This window comes from Xenopus laevis, chromosome 6S (assembly GCF_017654675.1).
Source record: "Xenopus laevis strain J_2021 chromosome 6S, Xenopus_laevis_v10.1, whole genome shotgun sequence".
Taxonomy (NCBI): domain Eukaryota; kingdom Metazoa; phylum Chordata; class Amphibia; order Anura; family Pipidae; genus Xenopus; species Xenopus laevis.
In genome coordinates, this window is record NC_054382.1 from 133,533,100 (window position 1) to 133,557,411 (window position 24,312).

Below are 24,312 nucleotides of genomic sequence, written 5' to 3' on the forward strand. Positions count from 1 at the left end.
GACCTCTAGGGGGCATGGTTCCAGGCAGGAGATCGACAGGACAATCGTATTGTCGATGTGGAGGAAGGAATTCTGCAGACTTCTTACAGAACACATCAGCGAATTCCTTGTAAAAGGGGGGTAGAGTCTTCAGATCAGACAAAGAGATATTCACCCTCTGGAGGGGTTCAGCAGGAAGACAGTGCTGCTGGCAAAATGGGCTCCAACGGGAGATCTGTCCTGCGGACCAATCAATGGAAGGATTATGCAGGCGCAGCTAAGGGAGACCCAACACAACTGGAACGGATGGGCAGGAAATAATTAGGAACGAAAGTCTTTCTTTATGCAGCGTCCCAACCTGCACAGGCAATTCCCCAGTCGTCATGGAGATAAATTCAGCCTCCAGGGGTCTGTCGTCAATGGCAGTGACACGGAGAGGAGTAGACAATGGGAATAAGGGAACTTCCATGTGTTTGGCGAACAGAGCGTCCATGAAGTTCCCAGCAGCTCCAGAGTCAATGAAAGCAGAGCCAACAATAGTCTTAGTGGCTAGGCGAATCTGTAAAGGTAGGAGAAACCTGTGAGTGTTCTCTTTGGAGTAGTGCCCCCTACATGAGTTACCCTAGATATACCTCGGGGAACAGAACTCGTGGGCTTCACCGGACAAGAATTCGCAAAATGAGACTGTCCGCCACAATACAGACATAAGCCAGCCATTCGTCTACGGAGTCTTTCTTGTTCGGAGAGACGAGCCCTTCCAACCTGCATCGGTTCCTCCGGAGGAGAAGGAGAAGCTTGAGCAGCTGGAGTTTGCAAGAGAGGTCTCTGGAAGCGGGGTGCCAACAAGGGTTGAAATCGTTTACAACGCTCCCTCTCTACTTGATGCTCTCTGAGACGAGTGTCCACCTTAATGGATAGTGCAATCAGATCTTCCAGCAGATCAGGGAACTCCCTGGAGACAAGATCATCTTTAATGCGAATAGACAGACCTTGATAGAATACGGCCTTATAGGCATCGTCATTCCAGGAAGTTTCAGCCATCAAAGTTCTAAAGTCAATAGCATAGTCACTGACGCTGCGGTTTCCCTGTCGGAGTTGCAGGAGACGAGAAGGAGCATTAGTGACCCGACCCGGGGCATCAAACACAGTACGAAATGCTTGAAGAAAAGCCTTGGCATCAAAAGTCAGTGGAGAATTCTTCTCCCAAAGAGATGTTGCCCACTCAAGCGGTTTGCCCACCAAACGAGACATCACATACCCCACCTTGGAACGTTCATTGGGGAAGTGCGAGGGTTGAAACTCGAACTGGATCTGGCACTGAGTAGCGAAACCTCTGCAGGCCTGTGGGTCCCCACTGAAGCGAGGAGGAGGCGGAATACGAGGCTCACCAGACGAGAAACCTGTGTTAGATGAGACGTCCGCCATGGGAGGATTTGCAGCCGCTTGGGAAGCAGGAGGCGCTGGAGGCACACGGGAGAGAAGGGTATCGAGTGCCTGTGCTATGTGGTACTGCTGGGCTTCATATTCCTCCATGCGGGATGCCAGTCCGCGGAGCGCTCGTCCGACATCAGGCGTAGCTTCCTCAATAGGATCCATGGCCCAAGTATAATGTCAGGGAGCCGGGAGCTCCCTCCAGGGAGGTAGTCAGGATCAAGGAGGAAGCCCTCTTGAGGGAACAAGGTCGCGGTGTCCAAAGGGTTAATCGAAGAATAGTCAGGATCCAGGCAAGAGTTCTCAGGCAGGTAGATATCAGCAAAGTCCAAAGTCCAGGCAAGGGTCAAGGATAATAAACAGGAACAGGATTAGCAATATGAGCACACAGGGAACCCAGGAAATACTTTGGGAAAGGTTTCCTATACTTGGGCGCCATTCTGGCGTCTAGATCGTCTTTTTATTTTGAATTTGGCGCCATTGACGCCCTTGCGCCGACGTCGGCGCACTGACGTCATCGCGCCGGCGCCGCTTACCCACGTGGCGGCCATGGGCGCCACCATTTTGGGAGCGACGCCGGCAGGAGAGGACGCGCCGCCCGGAGCTCCTGGATCTGCTCCGGGCGGCGATCGCGACAGTAAGAAAGGTAATGTAAAAGGTAATGTAAAAGCATTGTTGGGCCCTAGGGCCCAACAATCGGATCCTAACAAATAGTAATGGGCGGTCGGATCACGGGACCACCAACAAATAGATGCGGCCGCGATCCGACGGGATTTTTCGTCCAATCCGATCAAGAATCTGGCCGAAAGCTGCCGACAGACCGTGTCGGCAGCTTATTGGTCCGTGTATGGACTTTCGGCCACATCTCGATCGGGGAAGCCTGTCGGGGGGCCCCATACACGGGCCAATAAGCTGCCGACACGGTCTGTCGGCAGCTTTTAATCGGCCCGTGTATGGCCACCTTTACTGCCCGTTACAAATTAAAGATTGCTGTATATATTGCTGAAAACATCTCTCTATTCAATGCTTTATTTATATACTGGGTTGGGCTAGTACGCTAAAGCAGTGCTTTCCAACTTCTAGGGTGCCGAGGGCCCCAATATTTCTGACCTACATGGTGGAAGGCCTGTGTTGATCAAGCCCTGTTTAAACCACAGCCACTTTAAACCACAGCCACTTTAAACCACAGCCACTTTAAACCACAGCCACTTTAAACCACAGCCACTTTAAACCACAGCCACTTTAAACCACAGCCACTTTAAACCACAGCCACTTTAAACCACAGCCACTTTAAACCACAGCCACTATAAACCACAAGGACTTTTAAGACCAATTCTATATTAACGGTGGTAACATACCAAAAAACCCCATTAAACAGCCCTTTAATGATCCCATATGGGATAACGAGACTAATAACTATAGTTACGGATGGGTGGGTTAACATTGTAACCAAGCTGTATCATACTGGTGAATAACAAGCTTGGGTAGGAATGGCCTATAATAACTTACATAACACACAAAAGCAGCAACAAAATGTCTATATCCCAATAAAGTGCAATATTACCCTGAAAACTAATTGTAAACTGTAAAGCTCTCACCAGCGTAAATGAAAACGCGCAAATATAATATGAGTGGGACAACAGCGTCTTTATGGGAAATACTTAAAAGATAATTCAGATTTTTGCTTTTTTGATTTCAAGATAAACAGCAGACTGCGAATGTAATTACGTGAATCATCTCATTGTCATGGCAACATCATTTGAACATAACAAAAATATAATAAAGTGTCTGTGATTCATTTCAACTGCATTGCCTACTGCAAGTTCACTTTGTTGAAGGCAGAAGGAATCTGAAAGTGGGGGTGACCGTTAATAACATAAGTAAAAGGGACGGTCGCTTACAAATAATAATCAGTATGATATTGATACATGTGTTATAAGCCAATCAAATCGTTTCATTGGGCAGCTAGAGTAATGCAATGTTCTGCTATGGGATGCACTCGAAAAATATATAAGGAAATAAGGTACAATTATGGGACCTATTCTCCAGAATGTTCAGGAACTGAGACTTTCTGGATAATGGATCTTTCTGTAATTTGAGTCTTCATACCTTAAGTCTATTAGAAAACATTAAATAAAACCTATGGGCTGGTTTTGCCTCCAATAAGGATTAATTATATCTTAATTTGGATCAAGTACAAGCGACTGTTTTATTATTACACAGAAAAAGGAAATTTTTAAAAAGTTGGATTATTTCATTATAATGGAGTAAATCTGAGCTTTCTGGATAATGGATCCCATACATGTACTAGATAAATAATAGCAATATTAATTCATTTGTAACCTTACAGAGCATTGTTTTTTTTTAGAAGGGGTCAGTGACCCCCATTTGAAAGTTGGGAAGAGTCAGAAAAAGCAAATATTTAAAAACCTATAAAAAAAATAAACGAATGTCAATTGAAAAGTTGCTTAGAACTGGCCATTCTATAATTTACAAAAAGTTAACTTCGAGGTTGAACAACTGATTTAATGCAGTGTGCAGCCTCCATCTATAGCATACTTTACAATTAATTTAAAGGCAAACTTCCTCTTTACAGACCTTTCCTTTGTAGCTTTAAAGGCTTTAAAGGACAAGGAAAGTTAAACTAAAGAAGTAGCCAGAAATGTTGTACATGATGTTTTGTGCTTCTGTACCAGCCCAAGGCAACCACAGCCCTTTAGCAGTAAAGATCTGTCTCCAAAGATGCCCCAGTAGCTCCCCATCTTCTTTTCTGCTGATTCACTGATTCACATGCTCTGTGCTGCTGTCACTTACTGAGCTTAGGGACCCACTCACAATATACAGTACACATAGAATAGAAATGTCACAATATAAGGCTGGTTAGTAATTAATACACATAATTACTACATGGCAGCACAGAAACCAGTGCAATTAGCATCAGAATTGAATAATCCGCAAACCTGTAGCATCAGCTTATATTACAGCCAGGGAAGCTCATTTTCTGCTGGATAATTAGTGACGAGCCCTAAGCTTAGCTTCTCAACAGCCAATCAGAGCCCACTGAGCATGTGAGTGTCACAGACACTTTCCAAGATGGTGACCCCCTGTGACAAGTTTGAAGTCCTGGATCATTGCTGCTATTGACAAGCTCAAACTTTAGCCTCGTGCAATAAGTTCACTGTATAAAATAGGCCATTTTTAGGGCTTAGTTGTCCTATAAGAATACTTTTTATTACAGACCAACATGGAGACATGAGGCAAGAAAGCCTGGCTACTGTCAGGAGAGAGAATAGTAATAATACAGTAGATATAAGAATATTGCTGTTGACTAGTAGCAGAATAAGAATGCCTGTGCTTTATCATAAAAAGAATATTCCAGTTCATGTATGAGGGCACAGAGGGAAGATGTATATGAGGAATGTTGCTCCCCGCTGTAAGACAAGTTTATATGTAGATTTCAGTCAGCAATCTGTCTCCAGTTATTTCAATCCAGAGATGTAAATAACATTCTCCCCAGCATCTGGCACTATACATCCAGTGTAAGTTACAGCCAGCAAGTACAGCCCCCCTGTTCTATGGAGCTTACACTCAGTTCAGGCCTGGTTATTAAAGGAACAGTTCAGTGTAAAAATAAAAACTGGGTAAATAAATAGGCTGTACAAAATAAAAAAATGTATCTACTATAGTTAGTTAGGCAAAAATGTAATGTATAAAGGCTGGAGTGAGTGGAGGTGTAACATAATAGCCAGAACACTACTTCCTGCTTTTCAGCTCTCTAACTCTGAGTTAGTCAGTGACTATAAGGGGGGCCACATGGGACATAACTGTTCAGTGAGTTTGTAATTGATCCTCAGCATTCAGCTCAGATTCAAAAGCAACAGTTATAACCCATTTGATCCCCCTCAAGTCACTGATTGGTTACTGCCTGGTAACCAATCAGTGGAAAGCAAGAGAGCTGAAAAGCAGGAAGTAGTGTTCTGGCTATTATGTTACACATCCACTCACTCCAGCCTTTATACATTACATTTTTGCCTAACTAACTATATTAGATACATTTTTTTATTTTGCACAGCTTATTTGTTTACCCAGTTTTTATTTTTACACTGAACAATTCTTTTAAAACCTACTTGTATAAGTGTAATTGTTGAAATAAAGCAACACTGCATATCTGAAGAACGCTTTCACATTACACTTACTTAAAATCATTGTGGGAAGAGAAGGCAATTAGGAACGAGTTAATGGTCCTGTCTAAAACGCAGGAAGGCTAATTTAAAATGTGGCATATTTTCTGACAGCATAAATAAGCTGGCAGAAAAAACGCTAATCGCCTGCCATCCACTACTAAAAGGCGAATCTGATCTGTTTCAAAGTCGCCAAAAATTTGTGAAAAGGCAAAAGAAATAGCCAAACGCATTGAGGTCAACGTGCATGTTTTTCATTTAAACAATTGGAAGAGAACAAGGTGCTCCAGAATGAGATATAAAGTGACTCACCGAACAGTGAAAATGGTCCGGGAGCACCAACCCCAGACCCCCAGCTTTAGGGAGCGGTACAGCAACGAATATGGAAGCAGAGCTGACCGGCACTCAAAACGGATCCACAGGACCAAAGAAATTCAGTTAAAAAATGATTTTATTTGTAGAAAAGTTAAAAGTATATTAGCATGTCTGATAATTAAACCAAAAAAGTAACTAATGTGTCTAAACATTTTCTCTGATGTAATTCCAGAGATTGATTTTTTTTAAGTATTCAAGGTATAGAAAAGGTACATCTTAATAGTCGGGGAGGGGATCTACCCAAAATTCTGTCTTGAAGGGAAGTACTGTATATACTCGAGTATAAGCCGACCCGGGTATAAGCCCAGGTACCTCGTTTTACCTACGAAAACTGGGAAAACTTATTGACTTGAGTATAAGCCTAGACACAACTACAGCCCTGTCTCCCAGCAGCGCACATTCCACCAAAGCGACCCCCCAAGCGATCAACTGGACTTCTTTGCAAAGTTGATGGTGACAGAGAATTGCCAAACGGATTACTGTGTGCATTGTCCCACTGTCCCACTACCATGTGCAGAGGGTGCTGTGTGATATTGACATTACTGTTAATCTTTCATATAACCAACAGATGGCGCTGTGTGATATTGCAGTCACTGTTAATCTTTCATATAACCAACAGAGGGCGCTGTGTGATATTGCCATCACTGTTATTCTTTCATGTAACAGAGGGCGCTGTGTGATATTGCAGTGACTGTTATTCTTTCATATAACCAACAGAGGGTGCTGTGTGATATTGCAGTCACTGTTATTCTTTCATATAACCAACAGAGGGCGCTGTGTGATATTGCCATCACTGTTATTCTTTCATATAACAGAGGGCGCTGTGTGATATTGCAGTGACTGTTATTCTTTAATATAACCAACAGAGGGCGCTGTGTGATCTTGCAGTCACTGTTATTCTTTCATATAACCAACAGAGGGCGCACTGTTATTCTTTCATATAACCAACAGATGGCGCTGTGTGATATTGCAGTCACTGTTATTCTTTCATATAACCAACAGAGGGTGCTGTGTGATATTGCAGTCACTGTTATTCTTTCATATAACCAACAGAGGGCGCTGTGTGATATTGCAGTCACTGTTATTCTTTCATATAACCAACAGAGGGCGCTGTGTGATATTGCAGTCACTGTTATTCTTTCATATAACCAACAGAGGGCGCACTGTTATTCTTTCATATAACCAACAGAGGGCGCTGTGTGATATTGCAGTGTCTCCCCAAGCGAACTGTTGGTATAGGAATGATTAAAAGTGACTGCAATCTCAGCTACTGCCCACTGACCCGAGTATAAGCCGAGGTAGACTTTTTCAGCACATTTTGGATGCTAAAAATCTCGGCTTATCCTCGAGTATATACGGTATACTGGATTTTCTACCTCAAAACTAGAATACCAGATGTAACATGCTGTTATTCTTGAGGAATTATCTATGATGTCTTCAACAAACCTGATAACATGATGTAACGTTGATTGAACAGAAATATCTATATGTACAGATATATTTCATATCTATTCCTCTGTTCTGTGCATTCTATGATACTATTATGTATGTCAATATACTGTCATTTTAAACTTTATATTTATCTTTTTCTTTTTTCCCCACCATATTTTCTCTTTTTATAGCTTTTTATATAAAGATAAATGATTTTAAACATTTGTTCTGTTTCCCCCCCCCCCATTTTCCTGATTGGTTGCTTTATGTATATATGCTCACATCCTGTGGCTGACATCAGAGCCCATGACTAAGTGCCCCGAGGGGTGCGAAACGCGTAGGGTAGATGGAGATGCTAATATACTTATAACTTTTCTACAAATAAAATAATTTTAACTGAATTTCTTTGGTCCTGTGGATTTGTTTTGAGTGCCGGTCAGCTCTGCTTCCATATTCGTTGCATGTTTTTCATGCCTGATGGAGAAGCGACACTACTAAATAAACATCAAGGAGATATCCCAGGTCTCCCCATAGACCCTCAGCATGATTTAAAGGAGTAACTTTTAGTATGATGTACAGCAGGGATCCCCAATCTTCTGAACCAGGGAGTAACATTCAGAATTAAAAGGAGCAATGTGGTTGGCCATTTGGTAGCCCCTATATAGACTCTCAACCTACAGAAAGCACAGCATGGTAGAACATTTGCGGGAAATGCAATAAAAATTGGAAAACCAGAAAAACGATTCACAATGCAAAAAGGTATGCCTTTGTGCGAAAAATTTAGCTTTGCACGAATTTAATATAGCTTTTGCGAACCAGGAAAATGTTTAGCAACCTTTTACGTCAGTGGAAGACCATATGCGAATTTTATAGTTTGCACTAATGCGCAGTAAATGTAATAAAACTTCTTGCTGAAAAAGTTGTTATGTTTGCTCCAAACGATTACAACACCTTCAAGCAATATTAAAATTCGCAATGCAATAACAGTTTATGGCACAATATTACATTGCGAAATGTGCATTTTTATTCTGATTGGTGCTTATTGTTTTTCTCTTTCTGGCTTAAATTACATTTCCCCCCCATGATTTTTATGGAACAAAATCTTACCTCCAAGTCAATAATTCAAAAACAATCTCCTGCTTTGAGGCCACTTGGCAACATCCATGGGGTTGGGGAGTAACATGTTGCTCTTGAGCCACTGGTTGGGGATCACTAGAGAGGGATATTTTGAGACAAATTTCAATTGTTTTTCGTTTTTAATTATTTGTGGTTTTTGAGTTATTTAGCTTTTTATTCAGCAGCTCTCCAGTTTGCAATTTCACCAATCTGGTCCAATTCCCCTAGCAACCATGCATTCATTTAAATAAGAAACTGGAATATGAATAGGAGAGGCCTGAATAAAAAGCAGAGTAACAAAAAGTAGCAATAACCAAATTTGTTGTTTTGCAGAGCATTTGCGTCTTAAGATAGCGTCAGTGACCCTAATTTGAAACCTTAAAAGAGGCAGAAGGAGAAAAATAATTTAAAAACTATAAAAAAAATAATGAAAAGTTGTTTAGAATTAGCCAATCTACAACATACTAAAAATGAACTTAAAAGGGAACCACCCCTTTAATGTTAGCCAGAGGCTGAACAAAGAGATCCCCATGATTTGATTTAGCCCAGCAGCTAATTAAAACAAAGATACACTCATTCAGTAACGTACCCAATCTTCCCCATATGCTGAGCTTTGCCCTGAATGGGGTAGGAGATTAAAGGAGAACTAAACCCTAAAAGTAAATATGGCTAAAATGACATATTTTATACAGTGAACTTATAGCACGAGGCTAAAGTTTCAGCTTGTCAATATGGTTGCCACCTTTTCTGAAAAAAAAAATACCGGCCTTCCTATAAATTTTTATTTTTTCCTTATTTATAACATTGGGATCAACCATCCTTTTTACCGGCCAGGTGGCAACCTGAGCATGTGAGTGTCACAGACACTTTCCAAGATGGTGACCCCCTGTGACAAGTTTGAAGTCCTGGATCATTGCTGCTATTGACAAGTTGTCAATAGCAGCAATGATCCAGGACTTCAAACTTGTCACAGGGGGTCACCATCTTGGAAAGTGTCTGTGACACTCACATGCTCAGTGGGCTCTGATTGGCTGTTGAGAAGCTAAGCTTAGGGCTCGTCACTAATTATCCAGCAGAAAATGAGCTTCCCTGGCTGTAATATAAGCTGATGCTACAGGTTTGCTGATTATTCAATTCTGATGCTAATTGCACTGGTTTCTGTGCTGCCATGTAGTAATTATGTGTATTAATTACTAATCAGCCTTATATTGTGACATTTCTATTCTATGTGTACTGTATATTGTGAGTGGCTCCCTAAGCTCAGTAAGTGACAGCAGCACAGAGCATGTGAATCAGTGAATCAGCAGAAAAGAAGATGGGGAGCTACTGGGGCATCTTTGGAGACACAGATCTTTACTGCTAAAGGGCTGTGGTTGCCTTGGGCTGGTACAGAAGCACAAAACATCATGTACAACATTTCTACCTATTTCTTTAGTTAGACTGTCCTTGTCCTTTAAGGATGGAAAACAAATCTGCACACAACCATTCGCAAGCCAACAAATATCTGAATATTTGTTCAGTCAGTGAGCAGAAATGGTTAGGTATTGTCCAACAAGATCATTCACATGGGTGGCAAAATAAATTGAACACCATGGCTAATATAGATAAAAACAAAAGCAGAAGGGTCCCTTCATTGATCTATCAAAGCCACATCTACCTGACCAACAAGGGAAATCAGTCTGCCAACCACAACCAAACCATGATCAAGTCATGTATTTAATAAAGGTTAAAATAAACAACAGCTTATTTACAGAAGAGAATTTTGTTCAAATTTAACATATAACCCAATGTAACAGGTTGGCTAATGAAAGAAAATATTCTAATCAACTTCCAATGATACATTAATTATGATATCACTCCAACTTGCAGTACAGCAGTAAAGAGTGACTGAAGTTTATCAGAGCACAAGTCACATGACCGGGGGCACCTGGGAAACTGACAATATGTCTATTGTCAGATTTCAAAATTAAATATAAAAGAATCTTTTGATTTGGATTTGAAGTCTGCAGCACTATTAACTGATGCCGTTGTTTTTCCCATGACAGTATCCTTTTAAAACTGCCTTTAAAGAACATGTGAATGTAAAAAACATTATATATATATATATATATATATATATATATATATATATATATATATATATATATATATATATCTCTCATCCTCTGACCAGTGAAAACTGCTCAGCCAGAATAAGAAATCTCACCTCCTCGGCCTTCATTTATCTCTCTGCTATTTTGCCATCACACTTATCTCTGCAAAACTAGGTCATAAAGTAGTGAACAAACTGTGAAGCGGAACGAGCCGCACACTTTTCAGTGTGACTATTGGTGAAGGTGCCGGCGCAGAGCTGAAAGCTTTACAGAACCACTCGCACTTCCTTTCAGAAAGCAAAGTTTTTCTCAGATTCATTTTTTCCCTCCCCATTTATGAAGGTCAGTAAAATTGTGATCACAAAGTGGATAAAGAAAAGCAGCGTGGCGGCACTTTAGCCGTCTGGAAGTGACCTGGAAATTCCACTCTTACTGCTACAATATACAGGCTTTAAGGTTTTGTCTGGGATCATGCGGAATTCCAAGGCAATCAAATCAAACATGAATTTCTACCCGTCACCCCTGTGTTTCTCCATTATCATTTGCCCTATTGTCAGTACAATATTGTATTAGGAATATTAACTGAAAGCATTAAGCACATTCTTTGGGAAGGGATTTGGAGCTTTGAAAAATCTTTTACTAAACATTTACCATTTTAAAACAGTGTAGTGTAGAGTCCTGCGCGGGTCCATTTTTTGGGACCCAACCCGTACCCGCAATCCACAACCCGGACCCGCAACCCGCATTCTTACCCGCTTGGACCCGCTACCCGACCCTACCCGCAAGTACCTTATCCACAACCCAGACCCGCGACCATCAAGAATCAGGAAGTGCTGTCATTGTAAACCGGAAGTGACATCAGAAGTAGACGTGATCAGGAAAAAAAGGAGTAAAACAGGAAGTGCTGTCATTGTAAACCAGAAGTGACGTCATCGAAAGTAGACGTGACCAGAAGAAAGGAGTGAATATCGATATTGAGAAGACCCGCTGGTCAGCAGAACCGCCGACCAGCTGGTATACCCGCACCTGGAACTTCTAAACGCAACTCGCAGGGTACCGCAGGATTTTGCGGGTTCAAGCACACGGGCAGATTCTGGGAGATTTAGTCAACTGGCGACTAAATCGCCTCTTCTGTGGGGCGACAATCTCCCCGAACTGCCTTCCCCCTGCTATAATGACAATGCACTCGCGGCGTTTCGATTTCCGAAGTTTCTTCGTGAGGCAACGTCGGGCGACTTCGGAAATCGAAGCACCACAAGTTCATTGGCCCTGGCGTTTTGTCATAGCAGGCGGCAGGCAGTTCGGCGAGATTGTCGCCCCACAGAAGAGGCGATTTAGTCACCTTCACATTTAAGTTAACGTTTAGTATGTTATAGAATGGCCAACTTTTTAATTGGTCTTCATTATTTATTTGTAATAGTTTTTCAATTATTTGCCTTCTTCTGACTCCAGCATTCAAATGGGGGTCACTGACCCCATCTAAAAACAAATGCTCTGTAAGGCTACAGATGTATTGTTATTGTTACTTTTTATTACTCATCTTTCTATTCAGGCCTCTCCTATTCATATTCCAGTCTCTTATTTAAATCTGTGCATGGTTGCTAGGGTAATAAGGGCCCTAGCAACCAGACTGCTGAAACGGCAAACTGGAGAGCTGCTGAAAAAAAAGCTGAATAAGTCAAAAAACAAATAAAAAAAATGGAAACTAATTGCAAATTATCTCAGAACATCACTCTCTACATCATACTAAGTTAATTTAAAGGTGAACAACCCCATTTAAAGATAAATGCCAATAAAGGCAAAGCAAACCCCTGTATAGAAGAAGATCTCATGTTCTTCTGTTGGATATTAAGACAATACCACCCAGTCGTCAGAATCAGATCATAACAGGCACTAACACAAGCCCATCTGCTGAGAACTGTATCAAACACTTAAATAGCAATCAAATGTACAAACTACAAAACATCAATAATTTTAAAGGGGTGGTTCACCTTTAAGGTAACTTTTATTATGTTATAGAACGGCCAATTCCAAGCAACTTTTCAATTGGTCTTGATTATTTTGTTATTTGCCATTTTCTTCTGACTCTTTGCAGCTTTCAAATGGGACTTCCTTTTAAAAACAAAAAAAACAAATGCTATCTAAAGCTACAAATATATTGTTATTGATACTTTTTATTACTGATCTTTCTATTCAGACCCTCTTCTATTCCAAACTCTTATTCAAATCAGTTCATGGTTGCTAGGGTAATTTGGACCCTAGTAACCAGACTGCTGAAATGGAGAACAGGAGAGCTGCTGAATAAAAAGCTAAATAACTCAAAAACCCTCAATAAAAAAAAAAACAAATTGCAAATTGCCACAGAATAGCACTCTCTACATCAGTAGTACATCAGTAGTACATCAGCAGTAAATCAATCAGCAGTACACCAGTAGTACACCAGTAGTACATCAGTTGTACATCAGCAGTAAATCAATCAGCAGTACACCATTAGTACACCAGTAGTACACCATTAGTACACCAGTAGTACACCAGTAGTACACCAGTAGTACACCAGTAGTACACCAGTAGTACACCAGTAGTACATCATACTAAAATTTATCTCAAAGGTGAACAACCGCTTTAATGTTTATTGGAAAGTTACTTAGAATTATATTATCCCCTTAAAAAGTTGCGCTATAAAAGGAAAAGTAAAGTGGCTCGACAGCAGTAATATATGTAATAAATATGTAATATTATGAATGCTGGATATAGACATTCTCAAATACTTTTTCGGAACGGGCCAAATAGTAGATCAGACACAAAAGATTTACCTAAATACAGAACAGAATCATAATTAAGTAGTAATAATTAGGAATGCACCAAATCCATGATTCAATTCGGGATTCGACCTTTTTCAGCAGGATTCGGATTCGGCCAAATCCTTCTGCCCAGCCGAACCAAATCCAAATTTGCATATGCAAATTAGGGACGGGGAGGGAAATTGCGTGACTTTTTGTCAGAAACAAGGAAGTAAAAAAATGACTTCACCTTCCCAACCCTAATTTGCATATGGAAATTAGGGTTCGGATTCGGTATTAAGAAACTTTCACGAAGGATTCGGGGGTTCGGCCGAATCCAAAATAGTGGATTCGGTGCATCCCTTGTAATAATAAATAAGCAAAATCGCATCTGATATAAAAATGGTACGCTTAGTTCTTTACAGCTGTACATGACTTTAAAGTGGACTTGTCACCCAGACATAAAAGTGTATAATAAAAGTCGTTTTCAAATTAAACATGAAATCCAAATAATTTTTTTTATTAAAGCATTCACAGCTATTGTAAATGCATTTAAAAATCTCAGCTGTCAATCAAATATAGTCTGCCCCTCCTCTATGCCTTAGGCAGTTACTTTCACTTTCTATTCAGCACTTCCTACATGTCACTGCTCTCCCCACATTCCCCCGTTCTCTTCACCATTTAATTGTGTAACCAGGACATGGGGATGGGGATGGACATCAGGTCCCCCATTCTGGTGCACAAACAAGATTCTGAGATGATACAAGACTTGTCTTAATAACATGCTATTCAGTTAGGGTCAGATTTATCAAAGTGTGAGATTAGAACGAACCACAGAAAAACTCACCCACTTTCTATTCATTCCTATGGTGTTTTTAGACTCATATTTATGAACGGAGTTCACCATTTGATATATCTGCTTTTAAAAATGCCACAGGAATGAACAGAACGTTGGCGAGTTTTCCTGTGGCGAGTTCTAATCTCACTCTTTGATAAATCTTCCCTTTACTGTATTTTTTAGAATACGATATCAAAAATATCAGTAGTAATTGTAATTCGCATATTTCTTGAAACGTTTTCATTGCAGCTGTTGAACAATTTTCAAACACCCAAGTGTAGGGTCGATACCGCTAGACCTTTCCTTGACCTGGACAACACGGATATATACAGGTGTCACTTTTGAAATCTGACATGGGGCTAGACATTTTGTCAGTTTCCCAGCTGCCCCATGTCATGTGACTTGTGCCTGCACTTTAGGAGAGAAATGCTTTCTGGCAGGCTGCTGTTTTTCCTTCTCAATGTAACAATGTGTCTCAGTGGGACCTGGATTTTACTATTGAGTGTTGTTCTTAGATCTACCAGGCAGCTGTTATCTTGTGTTAGGGAGCTGTTATCTGGTTACCTTCCCATTGTTCTGTTGTTTGGCTGCTGGGGAGGGAAAGGGAGGGGGGTGATATCACTCCAACTTGCAGTACAGCAGTAAAGAGTGATTGACGTTTATCAGAGCACAAGTCACATGACTTGGGGCAGATGGGAAATTGACAATATGTCTAGCCCCATGTCAGATTTCAAAATTGAATATAAAAAAATCTGTTTACTCTTTTGAGAAATGGATTTCAGTGCAGAATTCTGCTGGAGTAGCACTATTAACTGATTCATTTTGGAAAAAAATGTTTTCCCATGACAGTATCCCTTTAAAGAGTTGGTGGTGCTGTTCAATCTTTCACTATGGAGTTGTGGCCATGCCAGGTCTACCAAGATAAAGATTGCAGAATCCTACTATAAACGCGGTCTTACACGTAACAATTACGATTTCCTTTTCTATGATTCAACAGTAACCCTGGCCAATGTTCAGGCTCCTTTCTGTTTGGCCCCGATTGGCAAGACAACAGATATTAAAGGGGTTGCCCACCTTCGAATTAACTTTTAATATGATGTAGAGATTGATATTCCGAGACAATTTGCAATTGGTTTTCATTATTTATTATTTTTGGGTTTTGAGTTATTTAGCTTTTTATTCAGCAGCTCTCCCGTTTACAATTTCAGCAATCTGGTTGCTAGGGTCCAAATTCCCCTAGCAACCATACACTTATTTGAATAAGAGACTGGAATATGAATAGGAGAGGCCTGAATAGGATGAGTAATTAAAAGCAGCAATCACAATAAATGTGTAGCCTTACAGAGCATTTGTTTTTTTAGATGGGGTCAGTGACACCCTTTTGAAAGCTGGAAGGAGTCAGACGAAAAAGGCGAATAACTCAAAAAGTATAACATATAGATAATAAAGACCAATTGCAAAGTTGCTTGGAATTGGACATTCTGTAACATACTAAAAGTTACCTCAAAAGTGAACCACCCCTTTAAAGGGATACTGTCATGGCAAAAAAAAAAAAAAAATACAAAATCACCCCCCTTCCTTTGCCCCCAGCAGCCTAATAACAGAACAATGGGAAGGTAACCAGATAGCAGCTCCCTAACACAAGATAACAGCTGCCTGGGAGATCTAAGAACAGCACTCAATAGTAAAATCCAGGTCCCACTGAGACACATTCAGTTACATTGAGTAGGAGAAACAACAGCCTGCCAGAAAGCAGTTCCATCCTAAAGTGCTGGCTCTTTCTGAAATCACATGACCAGGCAAAATGACCTGAGATGCACCTACACACCAATACTACAACTAAATACACTTGTTGGTTCAGGAATGGAATTTTATATTGTACAGTCAATTATTTGCAGTGTGAACAGTGTAATTTAGAAATAAAAAATACATCATAAAAACCACAACAGAATCCCTTTAAAGTCTTTTTCCAATATCCGTTGCTAGGGAAGGGCAAATTTTATCGCCTTGTTTCGCCGCAGAAATGAAGCCCATAGACTTGTATGGCGCTGTGCGACAAAAAAAGATGGGTGTCAAAAAAATTTAGGCACGCGACAAAAATGTTTTGATGCCCATAGACTTTAATGGGCGTCTGCGCCATTTCGGCGGTGGCGAATTTTTGGCGAAACGAAACGGGTCAAATTCGCCTCTTCTACTGCCATGCAAGCACCAAATATTGTATGAAACTTCGTTAGACCAGGCGTTTTCTTGTCCAGCGCATAAATGCAGGCCAAGAAACAGCCTGACTGTCAAGTGTAGGCAATTTAGTGGTCTTTACAAAGCTGTGCAGCACACAAAATAATTACTACAAAAGTATAGAGGTGTCAGCTGATATCTGATGTGATAGCAGAAGGCAATACAAAATATAGTGTATTCATTTACATGAAAAACTGACCAATCAGATCTATCCGACCATCCAATGGGTGCAAAGCAAAAGCTCTCCCTGTTGGCCATGGGCTGACAACATAACATGCCAATTGATTAATGGCCGCTCCTGCAAGTAGTCCCTGGGGTCTGCCGAAAGGGACAAGAACACTAAAATGCAAGTGTCACATTTATAAGAGCTTGTTATAACAATTACAGATATGGGCGTGTGAATTTTTCCATATCTTGAAAGAAGATTTATGGGCCTGTCTGTGTTCTTTTCAAAAGATCCAGGTAATGCTAATGAAGTAGGTTTATCCCTTCCTATGGTGTCTCTCCACTGTAACATTATAGCCTTCTGACCTGCTGCTAAAACTGAAGGAAAACTGGTTTTGTGAGTATAAAACAATGAAAAACAAAACAATCCACATTCATGAAAAATAAAAATAAAAATGCAGATTTCTGTCTTACTTTATAAAAGCATAGTCTTTAGTATTATAATTTTACTCTTCAAAAGGTTGCCTTTCCTTTGCATGATCCCTTGTGCTTTTCTACAGAACAAATCACTCGTTTGCAATGTACTACTATATGGTACAAGTATAGTAGGACAGTATCACTCATGTATTATAAGGGATAATGTACCCCCTACTGTAAATGATAAGGATATTAGAAGTCCCTAAGGGGTTGTTCTGTGACCATATAAAGGCACAAGGCTGCAGACTGAGTTATACAGGGAACTCTGAGTATCACTCATGTATTATAAGGGATAATGTACCCCCTACTGTAAATGATAAGGATATTAGAAGTCACTGAGGGGTTGTTCTGTGACCATATAAAGGCACAAGGCTGCAGACTGAGTTATACAGGGAACTCTGAGTATCACTCATGTATTATAAGGGATAATGTACCCCCTACTGTAAATGATAAGGATATTAGAAGTCACTGAGGGGTTGTTCTGTGACCATATAAAGGCACAAGGCTGCAGGCTGAGTTATACAGGGAACTCTTGAGTATCACTCATTATAAGGGATAATGTACCCCCTACTGTAAATCATAAGGATATTAGAAGTCACTGAGGGGTTGTTCTGTGACCATATAAAGGCACAAGGCTGCAGGCTGAGTTATACAGGGAACTCTGAATATCACTCATGTATTATAAGGGATAATGTACCCCTACTGTAAATGATAAGGATATTAGAAGTCACTGAGGGGTTGTTCTGTGACCATATAAAGGCACAAGGCTGCAGGCTGAGTTATACAGGGAACTCTTGAGTATCACTCATGTATTATAAGGGATAATGTACCCCTACTGTAAATGATAAGGATATTAGAAGTCACTGAGGGGTTGTTCTGTGACCATATAAAGGCACAAGGCTGCAGGCTGAGTTATACAGGGAACTCTGAGTATCACTCATGTATTATAAGGGATAATGTACCCCCTACTGTAAATGATAAGGATATTAGAAGTCACTGAGGGGTTGTTCTGTGACCATATAAAGGCACAAGGCTGCAGGCTGAGTTATACAGGGAACTCTGAGTATCACTCATATATTATAAGGGATAATGTACCCCCTACTGTAAATGATAAGGATATTAGAAGTCACTGAGGGGTTGTTCTGTGACCATATAAAGGCACAAGGCTGCAGGCTGAGTTATACAGGGAACTCTTGAGTATCACTCATTATAAGGGATATGGAATCATGGAAATAACTGAAGCGCCGGAAGAAGACCCGAAGATTACCGAAGAGAAGAAGATGGTGCCTGTGAACTCAGATGATCTGAATCTGCAACGAGGGGTAAGTAAAGAGTTAAAGACTTTTACCAGGGTAACACCTACGCTGGGGGGGGAAGCAGGGAAAGTGGTGTATGTAGTGTAGGGCATAGGGGATTTTAATATAAAGGGTTTGGTTCTCCTTTAACTCCACAAGTCCTTTTGAAGGATGGGGTTGGATTGGCAAATGCATCCAGCAAATTGGATCTAGTTGCATGGGCCAAAATATAATGGGATTGATACAAAAATCAGATGCGTAAACTACATGGAGATTTTTACATCAGACCATATTTTTTCCATATAAAATCTGATGGGGTCTACTTTTTTCCCCAATGAAAAACATTGAATGTCAGATGTAGATGCATGAACAAGCTAACACCAAATCTGATCCAACTTTACATTCTAGTTATATGGGTGTCAGATTTTGTAGGAACCTATAAATGTTGTGCTGTTGCACGGGAAGATCAGATGAAGATCTGACCCACAAAATCTGACCAATATCACTAATTTTTCACTAATCAGGGGGAACCGAAAATAAATCTGTATATTATTGTAGCTCATTTACAAGGGCCAACAAAAACACAACAGAGCACAGTATTTTGAATGATTCTATGGAGAGGTATTTCTTTATCTCTGTGGCTTTTTTTTATGTTTAATGCCAAGTATTTCATTAGGGCCCTCCTTAATACAAGTATGGGATCCGTTATCCGGAAAACCATTATCCAGATAGTCTCCCATAGACTCCATTTCATCAAAATAATCTAACTTTTTTAACATGATTTCTTTATCTCTGTAATAAAACAGTATCATGTACTTGAACCAAACTAAGATATAATGAATCCTTAGAAGCAAACCCAGCCTATTGGGTTTATTTAATTTTTATATGATTTTCTAGTAGACTTAAGGTATGAAGATCCAAATTACAGAAATTACATCTCCCATAGACTCCATTTTATCCAAATAACCCAAAATTTTAAAAATAATAAAACAGTATCTTGTACTTGATCCCAACTAATATATAAATTAATCCTTACTGGAAGCAAAGCCAGCCTATTGGGCTTATTTAATGTTTATATGATTTTCTAGTAGACTTAAGGTATAAAGATCCAAATTACAAGGCCAGTTATCCGGAAAAACCCAAATCCCAACTTTTCTGGATAACAAGTCCCATACCTACTTAACCATAGTTCCAAAAATATATAGGATAATAAACATCAATCAGACCCTCAAGGACTTTTAAACTGGGCTTATAAGAATATCTTGAAAGGCAAGAAGGAATTTACCCCAAATCTTACCCTAACTAAACTTCAGGGTAGAACCCTCCTACCACTGCTTTATGACCGCAATTAGTTCAGAATTAGGTTGAACTCTAGGCTTTTTACAGCAGGATTCGGAATCAGAATGCAAATCTTAAGAATCACATGACAACAGAAATCAGAGATTTATGTTTTTATACAATAAGCGGCATATTTTTTAAGAATCAAAATTGTGCGTTGTGAGAGGGTTCTTCTGCTTCGGATAAAATCTAATTTCGAATGTTTGGGTATTAATGAAAAAATCCAAATGTCAAAAACTCAAATGAAAAAACTAATGATCAAGTTCATGTCCCGAAAAAACTTGATGAATGAGAGTTTTCAGGACATAACCCCTGATCAATTTTCGGATAAAACCCCTCAAATCAACAAAAAAACCTCAATAATCTCTTTCCAGTCTGGTATAATAAGATGTTAAACAAGTTTTGTTTGGTAAAGAGAAAGTATGCAGCACCCTTCAAATTCAAGATCAATAACCAATACACTTGCATTCACATTTGCATAATGAAAAATATTAAAGGGGAGGTTCACCTTTGAGTTAACTTTAAGGGTGGTGGCAGACGTGGCTAATCGGGGAGATTAGTCGCCCAGCGACAAATCGCCTCTTCTTCAGACAACTAATGTCCCCTAAATGCCTTCCCGCCGGCTAGAATGTAAATCACCGGTGGGATAGCGCTCAGATCGCTTCTGGTTTCCAAAGTTGCCGGAAGTTTCTTCTTGAGCCAAATTCAGGAGACTTTGGAAACCGAAACGTTTCGAATACCATTCCGCCAGCAATTTACATTCTAGCCGCCGGGATGGCACTCGAAACGCTTCGTTTTCCAAAGTCTCCTGAATTTGCCTCAAGCGACTTCAGAAAGCCGAATCGATCAGAGTGTGATCCCGCCAGCGATTTACATTCTAGCCGGAGGGAAGGCATTTCGGGGAGATTAGTCGTGATTTGTCGCTGGGCGACTAATCTCCCCAAGTAGCATCGTGTGGCACCACCCGCAGAATCTTATAGAACAGCTAATTTCAACTGGCCCTCATTTCTTCTTTTTTACAGCTTTAGTGTCTTCCAAGCAAGACACTGGCCAGGTAGTAGGAATATTAGGGATTTCACACTTGAAAGATGCAGATTTAGCATTTGGCCTTTCCCACTATCCAGACATTGCCTTGGTTCAGAGCAGAAGATTTATATACAAACCTACTGCATCTTGATCCAATCTAAAAACACTGGGGAGCATTGTATGAATGTTCCAGCCTGGTAGTTACATGGCCATTCATATTTACAGTCAGATCTAATCATCATGGACAAATGAAATACATTCTTTCTATATCAGTTATACTTCCCACAAACATGCAATGGTAATTGGACTTAAAAATAACTAAACTAGTATATGCTGTAGTTCAGGTTTCACAATGTTGTTATACAGTATTCAGTACAGTCCCACAAACTACTGTAACCTATGGCAAGCTTACAAGCACATCACTGCATCATCCAGGATCATAATGATTAACTATGCAAATGAGCTAGATTAACAAAATCATCAAATATGTGTAAACATTTAATAACAAGAATAACTGAGCTGGTGCATACAGCTGGCACGGATGATTTATACAACATCAATATATTTTGCAGCAGATTATGCATCATTCCCATCAGTTCCTTCCCCAGTGGAGCTTACAATCTAAGGCACCTAATGATATTCACTATACTCAATTTCATCAGGAGACAATTGACTTGCCTGTATAACTTTGGAGTATTGGAGAAACCCAGAGGAAACAAACAAAGGGAGAACATATGAACTCATTGCACAGTGCCTGACCTTGGAATAGAACCTAGTGTATCAGTACTACTACTGCAATAATCACTGTGCCACCATCCGACCTATATTTTAAGAATGATTTGGTATTTTTAGAAGTTGCCCCTCTCTCCTTTAAGATTGCCAAATGATCCTTTTGACATAGACTTATCAATCCATATATCCCGTTGCTAATTAACAATTCATTAAAGGGATACTGTCATGGGAAAAAAAAAAAATTTCAAAATGAATCAGTTAATAGTGCTGATCCAGCAGAATTCTGCACTGAAATCCATTTCTCAAAAGAGCAAACAGATTTTTTTATATTCAGATTATTGAAATCTGACATGGGGCTAGACATATTGTCAATTTCCCAGCTACCCCAAGTCATGTGACTTGTGCTCCGATAAACTTCAATCACTCTTTACTGCTGTACTCCAAGTTGGAGTGATATCACTCCCTCCCTTTCCCCCCAGCAGCCAAACAACAGAACAATGGGAAGGTAACCAGATAGCAGCTCCCTAACACAAGATAACAGCTGCCTGGTAGATCTAAGAACAACACTCAATAGTAAAAACCCATGCTTCATTGAGATACATTCAGTTACATTGTGAAGGAAAAACAGCAGCCTGCCAGAAAGCATTTCTCTCCTAAAGTGCAGGCACAAGTCACATGACATGGGGCACCTGGGAAATTGACAATATGTCTAGCCCCATGTCAGATTTGAAAATTGAATATAAAAAAATCTGTTTGCTCTTTTGAGAAATGGATTTCAGTGCAGAATTCTGCTGGAGTAGCACTATTAACTGATGTGTTTTGAAAAAAACATGTTTTCTGATGACAGGATCCCTTTAAGCTATGTATAGCACACCACACTCATTTACATGACCTATCCTTGCGGGACTTGTAACTTCAAACCTACAAAAGGCTTTATTATGCTGAAAATGTGTCTCATTAAAGTACAGGTATGGGACCTGTTATCCAGAATGCTTGGGACCTGCGGCTTTCCGGATAACGGATCTTTCCATAATTAGAATCTCCATACTTTAAGTCTACTAGGAAATCATGTAAACATGAAATAACCCCAATAGGCTGGTTTTGACTCCAATAAGGATTAATTATATCTTAGCTGGGATCAAGTACAAGCTACTGTTTTATTATTACACAGAAAAAGGAAATCGGTTTTAAATATTTGGATATAATGGAGTCTATCGGAGCCGGCCTTTCCGTTATTCGGATCTTTCTGGAGAACGGGTTTCCAGATAACAGATCCCATACCTGTATTCTGAAGCGCCACTGAAAATAGACGCGCGTTTAGCCATTACATATTGGATCACACCAATGACCTATTCAGTGTTACATTTGTGCAGGTTCACTGTTGCTTAAAACAAAATGCTGCAGATTATTGCACAAACATTCCCTGCACACAAGTCTACTCATAACAATGTGTGTAATATATATATATATATATATATATATATATATATATATATATATATATATATATATATATATATATATATATATATATATACATATACATATACATATACACATACTTTACAGGTTTACAGTTGGTGCATCCTAAAATTGTATCCATGTCTAAACTGCCATTGTCTCTCAGGCTAGAAAGTTCATCTTTAACTACATGCTCCTACTGAAATCTAATGAGCTAATAAATTGCATAGCAAGGTAACTCCCTAGGTTCTCTCACATTTCATACCAAACAGCTATACCAGCAGAACTAACACTATACTAAGCACAATTATACAGGTATACCTGAGCATACTTTTGTCCTTTACACTCCAATGTTTTGTGACAAACCGGTTTGCTGTAATATCCATAAGCCTTTTAAAAGTATATAATCAGCAAAATGTAATTTTGCTTAATGCAAGAATCTGTAGTTAAGCAAATTTCCAATATACATTAATTACACATTTTCACTGGTAAATAAAACTCCTCCTGAAAGTATTGTCTGTACCTTTCCACTGTGTGGCCTAGTGGTTCTGACTAATGAATTAATGCATAAGCTAACAGACTTGTACAGTAACCTAGTGGTTCTGACTAATTAACTAATGCATAAGCTAACAGACTTGTACAGTAACCTAGTGGTTCTGACTAATGAATTAATGCATAAGCTAACAGACTTGTATAGTAACCTAGTGGTTCTGACTAATGAATTAATGCATAAGCTAACAGACTTGTATAGTAACCTAGTGGTTCTGACTAATTAACTAATGCATAAGCTAACAGACTTGTATAGTAACCTAGTGGTTTTGACTAATGAATACATAAGCTAACAGACTTGTATAGTAACCTAGTGGTTCTGACTAATGAATTAATGCATAAGTTAACAGACTTGTATAGTAACCTAGTGGTTCTGACTAATGAATTAATGCATAAGCTAACAGACTTGTATAGTAACCTAGTGGTTCGACTAATGCATTAATGCATAAGCTAACAGACTTGTACAGTAACCTAGTGGTTCTGACTAATTAACTAATGCATAAGCTAACAGACTTGTACAGTAACCTAGTGGTTCTGACTAACTAATGCATAAGCTAACAGACTTGTATAGTAACCTAGTGGTTCTGACTAATGAATTAATGCATAAGCTAACAGACTTGTATAGTAACCTAGTGGTTCTGACTAATGAATTAATGCATAAGCTAACAGACTTGTATAGTAGCGTGCAAGGTAAACCTACTACATCAGTTCAAAATACAAATGGAGCAGGAAGGGATAAACAAGCAGAAATTAGATTTACATGTATTTTTTTTAAAAGAATGCATATTAGAAAGCGGTTTACAATTACAT

At 39.6% G+C, this 24,312-nt stretch overlaps 1 protein-coding gene across 3 annotated transcripts in view; it reads right to left on the bottom strand.

The window, feature by feature from the left end:
• tsnare1.S (t-SNARE domain containing 1 S homeolog) overlaps positions 1-24,312 on the bottom strand; it is a 173,145-nt gene that overhangs the window by 146,179 nt on the left and 2,654 nt on the right. Inside the window, exon 1 of one of the 3 annotated variants that reach the window (XM_041568038.1) lies at positions 8,505-8,553. The exons of the other annotated variants lie outside the window; for them this stretch is intronic. The gene's annotated coding sequence lies outside the window, so the exon portion shown is untranslated. Of the gene's footprint in view, positions 1-8,504; positions 8,554-24,312 lie in introns of those variants that run through there. 3 annotated transcript variants of the gene reach the window in all.